Here is a 20,362-nt window from a genome sequence, read left to right as displayed (position 1 = left end):
GTAAATATTGCTTATGAGGTTATTTAAATTAATGATATTGTAAAAGTACTTAATCGATTTTTATATTATATCTACTTCAAAGCATTAGAGCACCTATGGCCTAACCCAAATAACAAGCTTTTTTAATGACAAAAATTCTCATCGAAGCGGGTAATAGTTGCGTGGGGTCACCGACACTGAAGCGCTTACATAACCCACCAGTTAAAGGCACCTACACACTCAATAGGGATCAAACCTCGGACGAAGTAATCAGCACCTTCCCAAGGCTTGCCCATGCAGTTTTTTGACTCATAAACAAGTTTATCAACCTAATTCAAAACATAACTAGGTTAGCAAGTCAAACACAGTCAAGCAACAGTGCCCTTATACTGTAGTGGGTGACCGATCACCATGGTTCCCAAGTAAGGGTTTTGAGTTGATGCTCTCATTCATTTATATAAGTTGTCTTCATGCTTGTTATTATATTTTTAGGGTTTGCATCTTTCATTGCTTTCCACCTTTTGCATGAAAATAAATACATTTTAATGCACTGACTTTGCATAACAAAAGTATACATGCATACACACTCACATATCATTATAGGACTGAATTGCATCGGAAAGAGAAACAAAATATTACACGATAATGTGCTCAATAATTCAATATAGTGCTGGTTATCCTAGTTTCAAAGTCTATGTTTAGATCCATTCATATCTTATCGAATATAAGATTGACAATGAACGTCAAATATATGTAGTTAATATAGAAAACAATTAAAAAATCTTATTAAAATGAGCTCTTTAAATTTAACAAAATAAATCAAATGAAATGTCAATACAAATCCAAAATACATACAACCTTTAATATTGATATGAAATGTTATGAATCTTAGACTAATTCAAATTTAATCAAACAATACATATATAGATCTTGTTTAATTGTCCAAATATAAAAATAAGATATTGCAATAAAAATTAATGTTTAGGTATACTTGATCCAATTTACACATGTTTTGAAGTTAAAATTTAAACTAGAATATTGAAGTTTAATGTTAACTTAAGCTTGGTTTTGTATGTTTGTTACATAAAATGAAAGAAGATAAGTGTTACAAGGTTGGAAATGAGCTGAACTTCTAGTGGGTTTAAGCGAATCGAAACGTGGATCTAACTTTTGTGTGCTTATATTTGGCCTAGCTATATGTCTAACAGAACCTAACATATGCAAAAGGCAAAACTACAGTAGAAATTTATCTAATAGTTATAATTTAGAAAATTTTAATCAAAAAATAAATAGTGAGTTCAACCTAAATATTTACTCCTTTTTTTAATAATCTTATAACAGTGCATTGTCATTTATACTTGTTTTAAATGGCAAGACCCTTTTTTCAAAAAACAAGAGAAGATTGACTTTTCTTTTTAAGAAATTTTTTTCTATTCAATACTTATCACCATCATTATAACCATCACATTTCTCTACCACCACCAATATTGCGTCACCACCATCACTACTACTTATCTTCACCACCATCTTTATCACCACTACTGCCATTGTTACTTCACCACCATCATCAATGCCTTTGTATTGCCATCACCACAACCAAAACTATCATTGTCATTACTATCATCACTTATTGAACAACACTTAGACCACCATCATTATCATTACCTCCTAATTGTCACTACCACCATGATCATCACTACTCCCATCACTATCACACCATTGCCCACCAGCACTAGTCACTCATTCTCTTTTCTTATTCATTATAATAAGTAGTTAGCAATCCAACATTCACTTAATTAAATTTTAAGATAAGAACTTTCTTCATAAATTGTGTTTTAATTTATGTATATGAATAACAAAAAAAAACATACAAAAAGTATTAGAAATCTAAATAGTTATAAACTTTCAATTAACTATATTGTATTTGTCAAGTACCTACAATATGTCATAACTGGAAAAATGGTGGGCATGAAGCCTTTTTGTCATGTTTTGTGGCACTCCCATCAATGTAGCAGTGGTCTAAGAGGTGCAACTCTATATAAACCCATCCCTCTTTCACCTCACACCTTGACTTGTTTTTTAGTTGATGAGGTATTGCATAATTTAGGTTTGGTTAGTTCTTAGGGACCAGTGTTTTCCGTCTCATATGTGTCATTTACTGTGATGATGGGTGTCACATATGCAATAAAGAAGTTTAGCCTATTTAGTTATTAGGGAAAAGTGTTTCATCATTTTATATTTGTCATCTTTGTGTCATTTGCAGTGATAGTGGGTGTCATGTATGCAACCATGAAGTTCAATTATGAAACCATGATTTCTAGAACTCCACCTTTATAGTATAACAAATGTAGAGTTCTTGATTGCATAGTTCGTAACCAAAGCCTTCTTTTGAGATGACTTACAAACTATATCTTCTCATTTGACTGTCTTAAATCATGAATAGAGTGTGATTCATGGGATAGGATAGACACTAGTCAAATGATTGAATCAGTTTGTGGGTCACACGAAGTGTCTATCCATTCAACTCCATCAACATCTATTTTACAAGAATACAAATCTTCTTGTTTGGTTAATGTCTTGAATCATGACAAGAGTGTAATTCATAAGATAGAATTCACACTATATTAGATGATTGAATCAGTTTTGCCAATCACAAGAAGTGTTCAATACCTATTTTAAATCAAGAGGTGAAAAATAATAAGAACTTGGCATTTCTTCTTTAGTGTTTTACAAAACATATATGCAAAACAACAATTTGATTGCTATCAAACACCTTTTTTACCAACACACAACATAAATAACAAAAAAAAAATTATATGAATAATCAATAAGTGAAAAAAATAAGTGATACTAATCAATAATCTGGTTTATATAAATCATATACACAAGAAGGTTAGCTACTAATTAATACATATTTTGATTTATCAAATTCAATGACAAAATGCCAGATCTCTCAACACATTTACTAATATATCAAAAGAATCAAACATACAATATGCAAGAATATACATTGAAAATGTGAGAAGATAACAATTCAATTATTCATTATAGACCAACTAATATTCTAATCAAAGCAATCAAGAGTGCTTCTATATGTTTATTGCAAGTTCTCTAATAGGCTTCTATTTTTATAGACATCGACAAACTTTTCCTTTCAATCTTCTAAAAAAAAAATAAGCTTCTCATTTCAAGCTTCTATAGCTCATGTTGTAAAGAAATAACTAAACTTTTGAGCACGTTGTCCACAGTTCAAACCCCAAATTCAAAACCCAACATTAATGCATTATTAGAAGAAAAAATTTATTATATAAAACTAAAACAGACAAATAGATGTTCTAAAACATACATAAGGAATGATGACTCCCTAGGCGCAAGGGGTAAGCCCATAGAGTTTTACTCAGCCAAGGCAATGATCATAAGTATAGTAGGCAGAGACAATATGGCTAAGTCTCTTATCCTGGGGGTAGTTTTTTTCATGTAAATATAAAAAAAAAAACATACAGAAGGAAAATTGCCTTGAAATAAGATTAACTAGTGTAGCTTATATTGTAAAGGATGTGCTAACTTAGCTTTTCAGCTTGTTGTCGAGGGTTCAAATCCAAAGACGCGAGATTCCTATGACAACATAAAAAAATTTGTCATTCACAAAATTGAAATAAACAAATAGATGTTTCAAAACATACAAAAAGAAAATGTTTTAGGGAGAATACCTTTTAGGTAGAGTTCTTTGTACTTGTTCGAGTCTAATTGCTACCTTAAACTGAAAAAAAATCAAATATAAAAAAACAATAACTAATCCATTATCATAGCACTTACAAAGAATAGTTAACTTATATTGAGCGTGGAGCTCACTAAACATGACAGTATATATAAAAAAAATCTAAATAAAAAGTGAATATAAGAAATGAATTAATAACATCATAATGAATGAAGAAATAAAAATAATAATTGGCATGTTACTTATATTAAGTTTGGAACTCACTAAAAATGACAATACATGTACATAAAAATTTAAATGACATTGGAATATATGAAATAGATAGAAGGAAAAAAACAAATAAAATATTGATCCAAACAAACATAAAAAAACCACATGCATGCACATGCACCAAAAAACATGGATGTGTGAACATAGCTCTAGCTAAAAACCTAAAGCTACTTTAAGGTAGAGTACTTTGTACCAATTGGAATCCAACTTCTGTTTTACACTAACAAAAATACTAGCATATAAAAAATAATAACTAGCATATTACCACAACATATATTTTAAAAAGTAGACAGTTCGTATTAAGCTAGAAGCTCACTAACATGTGAAAAAAAACTAAATGAAATTGAAGCATATAAGTGGGTAAATAACATTATAATAAATGAACATATAAAAAATAATATATAACAAGTTACCACAATATATAAAAAAATAGTCAAAAAATACTAACTGGTGTGTTACCACACTACATAAAAAAAAGTAAACAACTTATATTGAGCTTCCAGTTCACTAAACATGACAATATGTATATACAAAGACAACTTTATTTCTTGACATTGTAAAAAGATAGTACATTAAAGTAAATTCAATGAATAAAACGTACCTTCAAAATTTAGATATAGCTACAATATGTATTAAAAATGTACTTCATTTTTTGGTATTGTAGAAAGATAGTGCATTAAAGTACCTTTAATAAATAATGTACCTACAAGACTTACATCTAGATGCAACATGCATAAAAAAATATATTGTATTTCTTAATATTATAAAAAGATAGTATATTAAAGTACCTTTAATAAATAAAATACATTTAAAAGACTTATATCTAGTTGCAACATTTATCATTTTAGAAATTTACTCCATTTCTTGGTATTATAGAAATATAGTACCTGAAGTACCTAAAAAAATGAAATGTTTTAATGCCCCAAATTTTATAACCCCAAAAAGACTTAAAAAAAATATTGAAAACACAACGAAAATATTTAACTTATTTTGAGTAAAAACTTTATGTGGGCTACAGGTATTCAAATACATCATCATTCATCTATAAATAAATTTAAAATATTCATCAAATAAATGAATTATTCATATAATCGATCTTAAATTTAATAATCAACTAATCAAAATAAATTTCTCATAATTCAAATAGTTGGTGCACATGAAACCATCACAACATTTCGCAGCCGCTCCAACAACCCCTTCTTATTTTATGTATGTGTATAAAATATAGTGGTCAAACTTCAATGAGTCTCAATAGAAAACACAATGATGGGGGCATATATACACAGTACGTATTGTCTGAACATGTCATTAATTAAACATCAACATCATCAAAAGTATGCTTTTAACACATATATAACATTAATGTCAATGCACAATAGAAAATTATACCTACTCAACTAATGCATTATTTTTTTTGCTTACCAACTCTATTGAGTACTCAAATGGTATTTCATGAAACAGACGAGACCACTCAGGGTTTTATTACGTAATGTATTTTAATTTTTTTGAGTGCTAACTAAGTTGAGTGCCTACATGAGCGATCTACGATGGAGAGAAGCTCTCTTAGTAGTGCAAACCAAACATGATCAATCCTACACTTCTGTACACGACATGGGCATACTGCCTATGACAACTATTAGTAGTCTGGACTCCTAACTCTGAGGGTTGAAGACCAACTTAGCCATTGTCACTCAAAGAATAATAATATCTCAAAGGTTCATGAAAGTTTTATACCACCTACCCTCTCCAAATTTGGCTAAGGATTTTTTATAACATACACCCTTGCAAGAAATACCCAAAATTCTGAATTACGACTATCTTTATTAAGGTCATAGGTCAATATGGCTATTTTACAAGGATAGTCCATTCCATTCAATATGTCATCATTCTCTTTTGAAACCAATGATTAACATGCACTCATGTGCATACATAAGGTTTTAGTAGTCCCATGCACAACCATAACACATGACATACTTTTATTTGACATTGACATTACATCTCACATATACATTCATTTGTACACACATGACACTACATTGATTCCTTTAACTATAAATTAATTCCTCAACATGTGCATACATATATTTTCATACCATACAACAACATAATAATCATAAGCATATGCAATATATTAAAATTTTGCTTTCATAGCAGTAAATCCGTTCTTTGAACCATAGGCTCGTTCAGAAGCATCCACCTGTACAAGCATGCATATCATGTCTTATAGCACATAACCACGACATATATATTATCATGATGCATACCACAACATTATATTGCAAATCATAAGCTCATATTGTATGTCATATCATCATGTTGCATATCATGTGTATCCATCTGCTCTAGCTCGAGGACTCATACCTATCCAACTAGTCAACTTTCTGAACCATGGCATATATGCAACTAAGAGTTTCAAATTCGTAACTACGTATACAAAATGTATCAATCGGTGTAAATTCTGCAATGACCTGTATGTAATGAATTTAAATATAGGATAATTACTATATATGCATATATGTGTTACCTGTCTATAGGCAAAAACTTAACATTAAAATGATTCAGATTATTGAATAATAAATCTTATACTGAAACTCAATTTTTGTTAAAAAAAATCTTTTTGGTTCAGTTTTATTGAAGAAGCATCAATTAATGAAATTGTAAAATAAAATAAATTATATAATTTTTACTGTAGTTAGTTTGGTGTGTCTGACACAAGCTCCAAAACAAATTGGGTATGAACTCGATCTAAGCCAAGAATTACAATTTATGCACTATAATATATTTATGTTCTTGGATGGACCATGTTCCATAAATTTTAAGTTTTATAAGATTTTTAATTCTCAAACCATAATGAATCTGTGCACATGACTTTTATCATATATTTTTTTATATAAACTAACACATATAAAAATAGTGATTATAAATATTAGATAATTAAAATAAAATAAAATTGACAAAGACATATCGCCATTACAAAATTTCTATAAGCATAGAAATTTTGTTCCAACTTGCAGAGGTCATACTCCCAATGTAACGCCCCAACATTTTAATATAATTATTTTTTTTTTGAAATAGCAGAAGTGAGAAAACCAAGGGTTGGGTGAGTTACAGATAAGACAAAGAATTACTGAATAATTTCATTTATTGATCAAAATGTAAATTACACCAAATAAATGAAAACCAACAACTGATCAGAGCTTAAACATAAAGATATTAAATAAATGAGATACCTTGGCCATATCCAGACCATGCCTCGATGCTCCAATTTACTCACTATCTGAAGAAATTTTAAAGCAAAAGGGTTAGACTCCCTTGTCAGCGTAAGAAGTATTATATTCATATGTTGTGCTCAGTGTACTGTGTACAGATATGTGCAACAATTTAAGTTCAGAGCTAACATGTAATTTATGTTATTCTAAGAAAGTAAGCATGCTTTCTACATCATTATACAATACACGAGCTAAATAGAACTATCACTAAATATATTCATACTAGCATGAGTGTTTTCCTATCATTTATACAGATTTTATATCAATAATTTCCATAATTTTTAAAGAACAAGTTTCTAGACCAATTCAATTCATTTTTGTGTTTATCTTACCCTTACCCTGTGGGTACACACATGCAATCGACCTTGTATCGCACGGAGACCATACGGGATTCTATTGTTTAATAACCCGTATGACTAGCCGTACGGATATCCAAAGGGGATGGTCTGTGGCCGAGAGAGAACTCCCGAGAGGCTATAACAAGAATTAGGATGCACCCTCGACACTTCTGCAAAAGACTTGGATCTACCACCTAGGACATACTGATAGTCTTGTCCCCCTAACTTCATGGACTGGGGACTCGGTGAGACGCCTAGCTATCATGGATGTCTATGAAGCTTGTACCACCTACCCTATCTAAGGTATATTATGGGTCTAGTAACATACACCGTCTTTCAGGTGTACCCAGAGATCGAAGAATCCAGTAACATACACTGCCTTTCAAGTGTACCAGAATCTCGAAGGTTGTATGTTTATGTTTTGATTTAACCTTTTTTTTATAATCACGTGCAAGCTATCACACCACGAGGGGTCTGGTAACATATACCATCTTTCAGATATACCCAAAACCTTGCGAACCTTATGATTATGCATACATTTTAATTTTTCAATTATTTTTCTGTGTGGGCCATCACACTACGGGGATTTTTAAAATCTCGAACCCGACTTGGGGTTCCCACACACATTGTATGCATTTGAGCCAGGGTACCATAAGCACCAACAAGGTCGCATTGCTCAGAACATGGCTCGACTCGGAGCCCACATTTTTAAACATTTGTTCTCAAGTTTTGGTGTATGCAATTGTACCCACTAATTGTGCCATCCATATGGCACATGGGCTCGATTTCTCACCGAATATATAATTTTTGAATGTCTCCTTTCATGGTTTGGTGGAATCGGAAGCTTGCTCCTGGCACCATAAGTGATTGACTCTGTGTGGTCACGAGGTTGCCCGCATGAGTGTATGTGACCCGGAACAGGATGACCCTCTTGTTGCACCCGGTTCGGGAAGAGCTGGACCACTACACGGATGAGGCACCAATCACCGCCCGAAAGAAGGAAATCATGAGTTGCACCGCCTCCAGCAGTTCAACGATTTCTTTCAGACCCGATCGACCATGACAAACCTCCATCGATCAGTTGTATGTCATAGGTAGTGGTCTGCAACATAGTTGCAACACCAACATCCAGTGGCAACGTTTCAACGATGGTTACCAGGCACACTGCTCACGCTAGATCAGCATATGCAATAACCAATGTGCATAATGCCTCGGTTGGTTCCGATGGGGCTATATTCGTAGCAACACCACATTGTGCACTTACTCTGCCATGGGTAGTGGTCAATGGCCAGACGCACCCTTTTGTAGGATGGTCAGACCGCATCACCATTTGGCATAGTGTCTAGACCATACCTCAACCCCTGTTGCCTGGTTTTGGTAAAAGAATGATTACTAAGATCAAATATCAGGTTGGATCAGACTAGTCAACTTGTTTAGCCTCAATCCCTTCTAACAAGAAAAGATTCTAACTTGGATTTTGGTAGCTCCAGTCATAACCTCCGAATCAGACCGACCGACCAGGCTAATTTCTGCATGGCTGGGTCTGTGATATTAAGTTTTCGGTTTGGTGGTGTAACCACACTATGATATACCATGCTACTTAGTGAATACATCTCGTCTGGGTGTTGTTATTAAATCAATTTCAGAGCAGTTCATGTATCACACAACGTCCAGGCATGTTTTTCCAGATTTCGGATCATGAGTTGCATACAATATAAAGAAATAATACTACAGCCATATAAAGCAGTGTTGGAAATCATGAACTATGTTATCAAGGTCTTATGTTTAAGCAAGATAACCTTACACATGACTCTGACCTATCCTTAACATGTTTTCTACATGCCTGATATAGCCAACCGAAGGTCTTAACATCATATATAATAAATAGACTAACTAATGTGAGTTGTGCATGGTCCATCTTCGAGTTTTTTTTTTTATCATTCAACACGTATGTAATTTGGAAACATCCATGGATAACATCTAATACATGAACTGAATAATAAGTAAGGAAGAATAAACAAGCCTTGACTATTCACGAGTAAACCACCATCACACTTGCATTGTGGTTGCTGTTGAAAATGGTTTGATCTTTTGATCGGCGACTCACGGGGGAGTGCAACACCATTGTTGTGATACAGTCTGTTACTTACGTTCATGTTCATTTACGATGGTCTACTATTTGGTAGACTCCAAATCAACCACACAAACAGGGTTCAGACCTATACCATCCACGATCATGGTCAAGGCACGTGACTATTGTAGTAGGTGTGTTATCCCTGCTTGTGTACGGAAGAAAAAATGCAGCACATTCGTATCACATGGCATTAACACCCACATATAAATGACAATACCCCTTACCTCTTGCTGGAGTTTCAAGCGAGCGAGGCGACATTTCTTCTTCGCGAAGGAGTTGCATGCGGTTGCGAGGAAGAGTAGCTTCCATGTCCAACAATGGCAACTAATCACCAAGGAGAGAGAGAGAGAGAGAGAGAGAGAGAGAGAGAGAGAGAGAGAGAGAGAGAGAGAGAGTGGGAGGGTCAAAATCATGTAACACGATTTCCTTAAGTCCCTTCCCTATTTTAACTCCCTAAAATTAGTATTTCAAAACCCTTTTGAAATCTCCTTGAACCATCCCTCCATTCCCACGATTTGTGGGATTAGAGCATTTCCTTTAATACCCCTTTTCAACAAAGAAAACTTTCCTCTCCAACGTCTTTCCTTTTTCCATTGTTGTGGTGTCCCTCCACCACTTCTGGTGGGATCTCCCTAAGATCTTGGAAAAAGGAGAAAAAGGTAGCCAACTCCCACACGAGTTTAGTGGGAAGTGGGTTATACCTCAGGGATTCTTGAAGTTCACATTTTTTATCTTTTTACCAAGGTAAGAATCATGGTCTTTTTGTGCAATAATGTATTCCACACACAGGGAGTTTTGAACTTTGGTCTTCTACCAAAGGGGCAATAAACCCCACCACTTGTGCTATCATTGATTTCATTGTAAATGGTGTCAAGGTTACTGTATTTATCCCTTTCTGTGTCATTCCGGATTCCATGTAAAAAATAATCATTTTTCCTTTCTACGCACCATGGGTTTTGAACTAGGGTTGTGGCTCCACACAACTATGCGTCATACCACAACACTACTTCACCATTTGTTGTTTGATTTCGCAAGAAAATTTTTTATATGTCTTATTGGGATGTTTCCCTAGTTGGTGAATTTTCGCATTTTTCACGCGGGTTTTTCTTAAGTTTTCTTGTCTTTGCACTATCCTACATTTAATGTGCTTCGGATCTCCTGCTATCATTCTGAAATAATAAAAAAAATTAACATGACCTCGTGAACCGGGTCAGAATTTCGAATCTCACTAAAGTCTGAATCCAAGTATCATTTCTAGTATTCATTATCGGGTTCACTCTACTAACCCACAAGCATCGAAATCGCATTGAATATTACAAAAATCTTATTACTTCACATAAATGCTCATTTTTATTCATTAAAAATTCCTTAAAATTCATGGGTTTTACACCCAATCCATACCTCAAACAAAAATAGTATTTCTTATTGCTCCAATATGTAACATCTATCTAAAATTTGAGAATATTTGGATTCACAGTTTTGGAAGCCATAAATTTTGTTCAAATTTGTCAAAACATAAATAACAAAATAACATGGATATTAAATAAGCACATGAATAATTTTATTTTTTTCACGAATAACACCTCATAAGCAGTCATCATATTATTTTAATTCAATATAAACACCTCATATACATGCATGAGTACTCCTAAACAAACTAAAATCACAGAGATCCAATCGCTAATATGAATCAAATGGCAAAATTCAACCCAAAAAGGATTTCAAGTTGCACAAAAACCTCCAACGAGACTTTCAATCCATACAAACCATATTTAATTAATGCATAACCACTACCAACATGCTAAATACAAAAAACATAAGTGATACAATAGATTTACATAAAAAAATATTCAAAAAAATTTATAAAAAAATATGTAGGGATTTTTCTTAAAAAAAAAGAGAATTTTGAAAAAAAAAAATGGTTTATCAAAAACCATCAAAATCAATACCATACTAGTCTCCATAGGTACATGGTTGATACATGTATATTGATATGCACCTATGAATCACACCACAACATGCATATAGATCTTAGCATTATGCATACATACTATGTTAGAGTGCACCTACCTCAAATTTGAAACATAGCCACACAAAAAAAAAATCTACAAAATTGAGAGCACCAACCAAGCTTCCTTCAACACATGTTCACCCTATGTGCCCTCAACCCAGCTACAACTTTAAAACCTCCATTGAAGGAGCATGGTATTGGGAGGAAGAAGAGATAAAATAAGAGAGAGAGAGAGAGAGAATGAATAAACAAAAGAGAGTGATAAGTGGGGTGTGAATGAGTTCTTTTTACAGAGTCTTAGGATATTTTCTAATTCGTTGTAAGAAATCTGAAGTTAATTAAGACTTCTACATGTATTAAAAAACTTACTAAATATCTTGGCATGTGGGTTCTAAATGAATTATAAAAATAATGGTTTATCGAGTTTTTTATTAATGTAGAGTATCTAGAAAGGTAGGAGAGGCGTCCCACCCTATGAATCTATCTTACTTAAATAATTAGTAGTCTAATTAATTTTTCAAATCCATTAGATAATGAACATATTTTCTTGAATTAATGGACTACTTCAAATATTTGACTTTAGTTAAATAGAGACTTCTAGGTAGTTAGGGTAAGGAAAGCAAGAAATTCTTGACAAGTAGTATGGGCCCACATGGGGGGGGGTCTCTTGGATTAGCTTCCCAAGTTATCTACTTAATTTAAATTAAACTCCTAACTCGAATTCTAATTAATTTCTAGTTTAAAATCTCAATTAAATCCAAATCCAAATTAGATTCAATCCTATTTAAGTAAATCCATATCCAATCCAAATGCAATTTAGTTCCAAATTCATATTCAAATTAAATTACATCTAAATTTATATTTAATTTAATCTAAATTCAATTAAACTCCAATATCAAATTCATGTTTAATGAAATCTAAATACAATTTATTACCACATTAAAATTTAAGTGCAATTCAAATTAAATTAAAACTCAAAATGGAATTAAGTCTTAAATGAACTTCACACTAGCTTAAAATTAAATTTCAAATGAAATTCATATCAAAATTTTAAATTATAATTAACAATATAAATTCAAATTAAATTCAGCCCACAATTGAGACATAAAAATTCAATTTTATTTATTTAATAATTAGGAAAAAATCAAAGGTATTACAAATGTACTTTTAAGACTTACATCTAGCAGTAACATTTAAATACTTTCTAGAACTATATTTAGGGTATAGGTTTTCCTAAAGCTATATCTAGGATACAAATTCTCTTAGAGTTATATTTAGTATATAAATTTTGACAACTTAATGTATCTAAGACAAAAAAAAACAATAAAACACAAAGCAACATTTATGTTTCATTTATAAATGAATGACAATGAAATCAACGTCAAACTATCAAATCTCAACATAATTTACAATAAGTTGATATTTTAATTTTAGAATGATTTCTTAAAAATATAAGTAAGATTTGGTTATCAAATAGAACACCGCTAATAATAAACAATTGAATCATGCTTAAATCTAGATTCACATGGCTTCTCAAAATATATAGATATTATAAAATCAACGAAGAAATATAATTTTGTATAATCTATCATTTTATGAAATAAATAATATCATAAATTACCTATAATTTATTAATAATGAAGCTAAATGTTTGATTTAAATGTGATGTTACTATTTTTTTGATGTGGTTCATACGGTTTGAATTTAACAAAAATTCAAGAAAGAAACAATCAAGAATGACAAAAAAGAAAAAAAATGCTCATAAAAAACCACAACGCAGAGTCAAGGTGAAGGTCTTTCTGTTTTAATCTAAGCTTTTTCAATAAATTTAATGAACTATAATTGCATGCCACATGGGATCAAAGAGATTTGGTGAAAGTCAAAGTCAAGCTCTATAATTAAAGCTAGGCTTTTCTAGCACACATGAATGACCTTTTGAATTGTCTTTTATTAATTAAATTGTGAAGGGAGTATGGTACACATGTATTAGTTGTTGACCTATGTATATAAACACTTAGTATTAAATGTTGAATGTATTGTCAAGGCATCTTATAGACTTGCAAGGTGAATGACAGGTTTCAATAAAATAGATTGAACTAAGATCTCTATAATGATTTGCCAATACTAACAAAATTATAAAAAATAGATTAAATTAATCAAATCAATGCTCAAATAGTGTGTGGGGGGTTAGGGTATAAATGGGTGTTACCTAAGTTGCTTCAATTATAGGTTTTCATCAAATTCAGCTTGACCTGAATTTAGTGCTTTCTCCAATTTAATTAGAGATAATTAAGAGACTAGACATAAGTACCTTGAGAGAGTACATAATTCCTTGGTTGGTTCACTCTGCTTGTATTAGAAGATTCACTAAAATGTTAATGATTTTGTTAAATTTATCAAAATTTGTTCATTTTTTTATTGCCCAGTTACCCATTAGCATGTTATATACTATCTTTTATTTGTTTATGTTAAATTGATTTCTAGACTTTTGTAGTATTAGGTTGTATCTTTTTTGTTATTGTTGTTTTTTATTGCATGAGGAACATCTTTCATGTCTTTTTGGCCAGTATTACTTTATTAGAGTGTGAAATACTACCATAATTACAAAGAAAAAAAAGTTTGTATGTGTGAATCTTTTTTTGAATAACCATTTATAGGTTACATTGATAAGTTTGGCTTAAGTACACATTTTATTTTGACTGCTCATTATAATTTGTGTGATAATTTACATAAAATAGCATGGGTGCACAACTCTATAGTTTAAATGTGCAAAAGGTTGAACAAAATAAATCTATCACTGTTAAAATGCATTTTAGTGCATGTTAATAGAATAATTAGAAAAGACATATCTCTTCATAGTTTTATTTTTGTGGAAATTACTTTTCTATAATAGTATTTGCTTAAAGAAGCCCATGAATAATTTAGATGTCATTCAATTGGAAAACTTGGTTTACTATATAAAAGCACTTTAGGAAAGAAGATTTCTCGTTTGGATCAATCTCCTTGTAATAAAAGTGCTTTGGGCAGGTTGGTTCACTCCATGGAAGCACTTTGAGCATGTCATATATTATGTTTTTTTATCAATCTTTTCAAACATAATATTTAGTTAAGTATACAAGTTAGATATTGTAAATATGTATTTAAAAATATATATTAAAATTAACTTTTTCATATATTATATATAGAGAATATGGTTCCTCCTAACTATCCATAAAGCATAGATAATGTTGCTTTTTCACTGTTCCAAGCTATGAACCAATATATGTGTTCAATATGATCAATTTACTAGAAATTTATTGTTGGATCATTTTTTTTAACAAAAAATATGATTTTATCAGTTTTAATATTTGTACAAATTCTAAGTCATTGGCAACCTGCTAAGGGATCAAAATTTCTATATGCTACCATTTTCTCAAGATGTGCATTCAATCTAATATTGATAATATAAAACGAGTTTTCTTTTATCCATGTATAACAACATAAATCAAGTAGGAATAAAATTCTCATGGGAAGGATACCTATAGGGTGTGTTTGATTGCATATTTGGCTGGTCGTAAGGGATGCCATGTATGTGCATCACGTACCCACAATTAAATAGTGGGCATGCGCCTACGGTCTTCCAAACATCACTGAGACGCTCAAAATGCTATTTTTTATACCAACACCTCTTCCTCCCAAACGATGGGGATGCTACACTTCAAAAAAAAAAACTCTAGGACAAATTGAACAATGTGTATTTAACAAGATCTTTGTCTTATTTGTCTTGGGCAAGTTGTTATATCTCAAACTGGACAGAGAGTCAAACACATTGCTAAGGTTACTCGACAATAAGACAATTTTTGGAGTAATGTACATACAAAGAAAACAAAATTAAATATAGTCTTTCGGTTTTTAGGTTCCCTAACTGCTTTAAAAATTTCTCACTTCTTAGCAATAGCACTAGTTAGACCCATTACAACATCCTGAGCATGGATTTTGCAGTGAAAAAGAAATAGTTGATTCAAAACAAACCATCTCTTAAGGTGATGATGTCCACAAAACTGGATGGTGGCCCTCAAAAGGTGCGGCATGGTGGAGCCAACTTATAGAGTTGACGTGAGCTATATGTTGTTGCATTACTTAAAGTCAACAAGCCAACAAAAAGATAAAATCGAGTAGTTTTGCATTAAATAATGTTAACTGAACAATACATGAAAAAAAATCATAAGCAGTTTGAACATGTACAAGAAAATCCAAAGATGCTTGTTTTGTAGTTGCATAAACAAAAAAAACAAGAAAAAGGCAAAAAACTTCTGGAAGGAGCATATGTGAAACATGCAAATAATAAAGGACAAAATAAAGATGCATTCTCTTAAAGGAGTGTTGTGTGAAGAAGAATACTCGCGTTGAGGTGAAATCAGAAATAAAAATGATGTGCATTAAAGAGAAGAAATATCAACCTGAGTTTTCAAAAGTATTTTTATACTTTTAGCTTTGAACTTCCAGTCTTGAATATAGATGGTGCAAGACGAACAACTAGAACTGAAGCAGTTAGATCTTGGACACAACACACATATCATATACAGAAAAAAATGGTTGTGATATAATGCTTTGTGCAATTAGATGCATATGAAAAACAAGAGATTGTTTCAAAGGGAATGTATGAATTGGCAAACAAGTTGTTATATGAATTTGCTCCAAGTTCATAATTTGTTACAAAAACTTATAATATGATCATGTTAAAAAGAAAATTAAAAAACTAGTAACATATAAAAAATATGCTGAAAATTATGTTAGAGAAGTCTATAGACAAGGACTACATAAATATGGGCATATTAATTTGTAGTTTCTAGCTTCCCTACCAGGGTCAATTAGAAACTTGGTGTTAGTAAGGATGCATAATGAACTAAGGTGGTTCAAGCTCAACTCAGTAAAGCTCGGTTTAGGCTCCAATCATCTTGTAAATGAGCTCAGCTTGAATTAAGCCTTGAGGATTGACTAAGCAAATGAACCGAGCTTGATCAACCTAACGACAAATAGGTCACCTAGCTATTGAATTTTCATTTTTATCAAAGTTCTATGAGAAATTGTCTCACACATTTGGAATTCTTTTTTTTAATCCACTTGGTTTGCTAGAGTTGTCAACAATTTTATCATTGACTTGATCAATTTCTTTACATTAAAACAAACAATTAAAGAATATTAGATTAATTGGACCTGAGCTTTTTATATATTTATATTAAAAAAATTGGAAAAAGTGTTGAATATTTTGACGACTTTAGTAAGTGGATTTCATTGCTATAGCATTCAGTGCTACTATAATAGCTCAATAATACTGAGATACTGAAAAATAAAATTGAAATACAAAAAAAAACATGATAGGAAATAAAAAACGTGATTAACTAAAGTTATATTGAATGTTTGCATTCCAAAGCCAGAATTCATTATGCAATTGATAGATATCCATTCATGACATCAAAGAAAAAAAATAAATAGTGATAAACAAACAGTTACACATGCACACACAATCATATACTCTTTGTTTAAAAATATATATAATGTTAAAAAATTAAACGCACACACATATTTGCTTACACTAAGAAAGCTTTTTATTGAATTTGAGTCAAGAAAATACTATTGCCCATTGGTATGACCTATTTGGCATAGTTAAGAGATTTTTATTGCAAAATATTTATAGAAAAACATTCTATGATGTATCATCTATTATCTATACTATAAGGGGGTCAATACAAAACTTTTTTCATGAAAGCATGTCTCTGATACCAACCTTTTGCAACTCTATTTACACAACAATTATGTTGGCACTTTGAATAAATTGTTTTGTTATTCATTGTGATCAGGGAGATATGTGTTAGCATTGATTTTTATTATATAAATAATAAATAAATTTAAAAAATAAAAATAGAAAATTCAACATCGCCAACATTTGGTTGCCATAATACTACCTTTTTTATAAGGCAAATTTGGATTTTTCTTAACTTTATCACTTATGTTTAGCTTCACATGCGCCTAATTGGCCACTTTCACACAAATTTATGAATACCCCAACTAGCCCCAACATAAAATTTAAAATAAGACTTTACTTTTATATGAAGTAAAATATTATTTTTAATGTTTGTAGCTTAGTCAACAACTTAATTAGTGTGCTCATATCAATATATAAAAATACTAAATAAGTTTCTATAGACAATCATTTTACTAAATATGATGAGAGAGGTAATACTTTCTTTGGGTTAAAGAATTGAATTATATCGTAAACACTACATGTATATTCACTTTTCATGACAACTTTGATATACACAAAGTTTATGATACTGAACACTACCTGAATAATCACTTTAACATTTGTTCTCATGTATAAACTTAATTGCATGCACCATATGGACGAAGGAGAACAATGATGACTTTTATCACTAATGTTACTTTATTTATTGTTGCTATAGGTCTATATTGAAGACAACAAATGGTCGGCAATTTTTTTTGCCTCAGTTAAGTAATAATGGTGGCATTTATAAGTCGTCGTTAATGTGTGACACAACATTGGTGAGGAATCTCACTAAAGTTGAAAAAATTAATAGTGGTTACCCATGCAATAATGGCGACATACCAATAACGACAATATTTTCATGTCAGCTTTATGAGCTATGAGGACAATAATTAAGTTGTTGTTATAAGTTGTAATGGCGACATTGGCTTAAGACCGATAATGGTGACACAAGAATGTCACTGTTATAGACTTTGAACATGTAAACATAAAAATTTATTTTTGTTTGATTTTTTTTTCACATTACATTAAACAAAATGATAAATACAATTCAAATTAACACTTCAAACATCCTGGAACATACATCCATTCAAATATAAAATACACTTTAAACATTAATTGAAATAATCATATACTAGTGTTTATACATCTTGAATTATATACTTCTCAAACATTCATCATCGCCAATCCCCTCAAACATACATTCAAATATAAACATATACTTCATAAACCAAACATACATCCTCTGCAACCCCTCTCCTATATCTTCTCCAAACATGCAACAAACACACTTCAAGAATAAGTACACTCTCATTGTTAGAGATTAATTGGTTAATCTTTTGTTCTCTTAATTGTTGGAGCTCTCATTGCATCGCCTCAAGCTAAAAAGATAGCTTTGCCTTTGTTTGGAATGACAATGCACTCATTCCTCTGAAATGTCTAGACCACTTATCAAGGACCTTAGAAAAAATGTCTCGCTACGACATCAATGAACCTCCTTGTGAAGAACATGTTTTATCACTTTGAATCTTCATACAATGCAACTTGTTCTACACGACATTAATATTTAGTTATCAGTAACTAATGATAATGTACAAAATAGAATGAATGAATATGTCATTTGCTTAATTGCTACAAAGTGTGAATTACTTACAAGTGTGTCTTATGTTTTACTACAATTGAATGCCAAGCGATTTGAAGGAGTGTGCATCTCTCTGTAGAACATGCTTATTGTCGATTCATGCCCTTTCATTTAAGTTTGCAAATAATAAATTTATAATCTATTAAATCATAAAAAAAATAAAGAAAAATAAACTTAACCTCGTATGAAAGCTCTGGATGTACGAAGATAATTCACTAGTATGATGGACCATCTGTTTTATTCTATTCATAAAAAAATTCTCCAATGTTCATTGTTAACAAAAGGAAGATCAATTAGTTCATGAAAATCTAAATTTTTGAACATTTATTTACTTATGAATATATATCCAATATTTATCATCCAATAGTCTCAAGTAAACAAGTTGTAAATCTCTTTCCGCACTTCAGAATCAATTTCCTCGGAAGGATGTTTTGTTGCTTTATCGTAATTTTCAAACCTCTCGTAATACTTGTAAAAACCTTCTCGCCCCCTTGAGTATGATAGTTGAAGTTACTTATCCATGGTGGCATGATGTTCAATTATATCATTATTTAAATCAAACTCGGCCTACACCAAATTATCAAAATGTAGTCAGCAATGTTTTTTTATGAATTAATTTGTTTATCAAAATATAATTAGGCAATATACTTACATAAATGGTCTCATACAATACTATCTTCTCCTCCTCTAGGACCTTTATCCACAACTTGTGAGTGAGGTTGGCCCACTCCTTAACAATGTTTGAAATTCTCCAAGAGAATATGAAGGCGCCCTCGTCCATGGCTCTCTGTGTCCCGGGCTTGATAGTTACAGAAGTCTTTTGGTGTTTGATTTGCTTCTGATGGTTATACATTTGTTTTTCCCACGTTTACACTGAGAATATTCCGCACTTGTTAATTTGTTGTAAGAAACAAATATTAATAGGAATGACAATAATGATTTTTTAATTGTACTAAAAAAATACTAGATTAATATTTACCTCAGGTCATTGTGTATGGCACGGAGATGCAGTGGGATGTGGTGTGTTGGGGTCTACTATTCTTTCTTTGAAGTATCACCCACCTGTGAACTTAAGTCGATCTTGTCTACGTGTTCACCTTGGCTAGCGAGTGGTGAACTGATCCACATAGAGGAAGAACACCTACCTCTTTATTGTGAACGATATGTCGACATATGTTAATTTCATGCAAACAATATTAGCTCAAACTACACTGTATAAAATTAAATCGTATAAGAA

This window comes from Nuphar pumila, chromosome 8, assembly GCF_984573655.1.
Source record: "Nuphar pumila chromosome 8, dmNupPumi1.hap1.1, whole genome shotgun sequence".
Classification (NCBI taxonomy): Eukaryota; Viridiplantae; Streptophyta; class Magnoliopsida; order Nymphaeales; family Nymphaeaceae; genus Nuphar; species Nuphar pumila.
The sequence above is the reverse complement of the archived record's forward strand: the minus strand, read 5'-3'. Positions refer to the sequence as shown.